Source organism: Apis dorsata, unplaced genomic scaffold (assembly GCF_000469605.1).
Source record: "Apis dorsata unplaced genomic scaffold, Apis dorsata 1.3 scaffold_734, whole genome shotgun sequence".
Taxonomy (NCBI): domain Eukaryota; kingdom Metazoa; phylum Arthropoda; class Insecta; order Hymenoptera; family Apidae; genus Apis; species Apis dorsata.
This window is the reverse complement of record NW_006263897.1, coordinates 107,485-109,783: the sequence shown is the minus strand read 5'-3', so window position 1 is coordinate 109,783 and position 2,299 is coordinate 107,485.

The following is a 2,299-nucleotide window of genomic DNA, read 5'->3' as shown; positions in this document are numbered from 1 at the left end:
AAAAAAAAAAAAATAAAGAGAGCCAATTTCAATCGTTTTTCTTCTCAAGTTCTACGATATTATAAACAAGATTTCTATTTTATTTCTCGTTATTTTGTGACACGGAAAACGGAAATTAAATCAAGAAAGAAGAAAAAGAAAACACCCCTGAAGTGTCTAATCATGGCAATGGAAAAACACGGAAAGAATATACAAAGAGTATAGCTACGAATTTCAAAGCAGCCAACGGGAAACCGACTGAAAAATTATTCTTCCAACGATCTATATTCCACGAGGTTGACTGGTCTTTAAAGAGGAACACTTGGCAAATGTCAAAGTGCAATAAGCGAGTCGAGTTTGTTGCGTGACTGCTTCTTAAGTCGGAGATTCGATCGACTTGACGGATCACACAAGATCCATTGGGAAATGGATGTCAGGATGGATATAGGAACACATGTATACGATGCATGAAACGGTGTTGTGTGGAGATGTGCGATCACGCGGAACAGACGGTGCGGCGCGATGTTACGTGCCTCCCGTTTCGATCACGGAACATCACGAATTTCGAGGTTATTAGCAGTAACTCTCTAGAAGAATCGAGTCGATACAGTACACTACGTACCTGTTCCGTCGGACATAACTCGTCGGAGAGAAGAATCGAATTTATTCCTAAATGTGGTCCACACGATCCTCAACCTCTTTCCTGGCCGACTGGACGACACAAGTAGTGGCGAATCCACGCGTCGGTTTCCTTGGTTTGTTGAATCGATACGACGATGTCCCTGCACCCTGTTTCTTTTCGTTTTTGCCTTCGACCACGACGTGTCTCGCGTGTCTTAACCTTGATTACGCTCCAAAGTTCATAGAACTAATGCACGATGTTCTTTTACGAACATTGAAGCATGGGAAAGATTCATTGGAGAAAAGGAGGGATAGAGAGTATCAACGTTGTAACACGTGGTATTATATTTCAGTTGGATAAAAGCTGAGGATTTTACTCCCTCTCCCCTCCCCTGAAACACAATCCATCAACCGATGATAGCAGGAAGATCGATCGCTCTCTTCCGTCGCAAATATTTGCTTGTCAACGGTTTATCCTTTTTTTCTTCGTATCGATGTAACGATCAAGAAGAGTAAGAATCATTTTTTTTAAATACCCATTCCAATTGTACGAGATAATTTTGTTTCGTTTTTTTTTTATGAAACGAAAGATCCGCAATTTCTCGGAGTTGAGCGGTTAAAGAGGGAACCGTGGCGGTTGTACGGGAGTGTGGAGGTATACGTAATACGCATACGTAACCGCAGCTCGATTATCAAGAAGGCTGCATAGATGCAGCCTCCCTTGCAACGTGTGCAACCTCGTTCCCGGATATACGCATACGGATTTCGTGCAACATGCAAAACGAGCTTAAGTCACGCATATTTATCTTTGACCCGGCTCCCGGCTGAGCAAACGCAAATATGGCGCGTCATCAAGAAGAGAAGGGATAGAATTATGGAAGCTCGCCTGTACATCCTAAAAGATACTTCTGTATTCAAATAATTCTTCATGATTCAACAATGCGCCCGTTAATCGACCAACTTGCATAATTTTCAGATACATTGGAAACTTTTGTACCCGTATTCGAAATTTATGTGTAAACTTCGTGATTCCAAGATTCACGATTGTAGGGAGACACGCTTATCATTTTATCGAAGTGTATCATACACGATTTTATTTAATACGAAAAACAAATATTCTCCCTGATCACGTGCATCGAGAAAATCTTAAGCTCTAACGAGGAAATCGCATATTTCCGAAGAAATTGGAACCGGGTAAAACCGCGAAGCCGAATCAGAAGAATGGAAAAAAAAAAATGGTGAAATTTGAAGGTTGGAGGGCTGCGGTCCGGGCAAAGTTTCGCATCGGTGGTGGGTGCATGTGCGTGTGTTTGTTCGACTGGTGAATGTCCTCCGCTCCTGGGCTTTGGCTGGGACTTCCTGGTGAACCCTTCCTTCCCTCGCCCCTCTCTGTCCCCTCCCTCCCCCTTCGAGTTGTTCGCAGCCGAGCTCCGTGCAACGGTGGAGGGAGAGAAACGAGGAGAAAGAGAGAGCGGAGTGGAAGTGTAGAAGAGAGAGTGAATGACTAGGAGAACGCGAGAGATCGATATTCGAAACCCCTGTGCCGTTGGGCACCGAGCTCCTCTCGCCACCCCACGCCCAATGGCGTAGCAAGGGGGGGGGCAATTGGACTACGTACTACTGCCTGTTCCCAGGATACTCGACAAACGGAAGTTTGGGACAAAGAGGAGGAGCGTTATAAATTAGCCGAGACGGGATT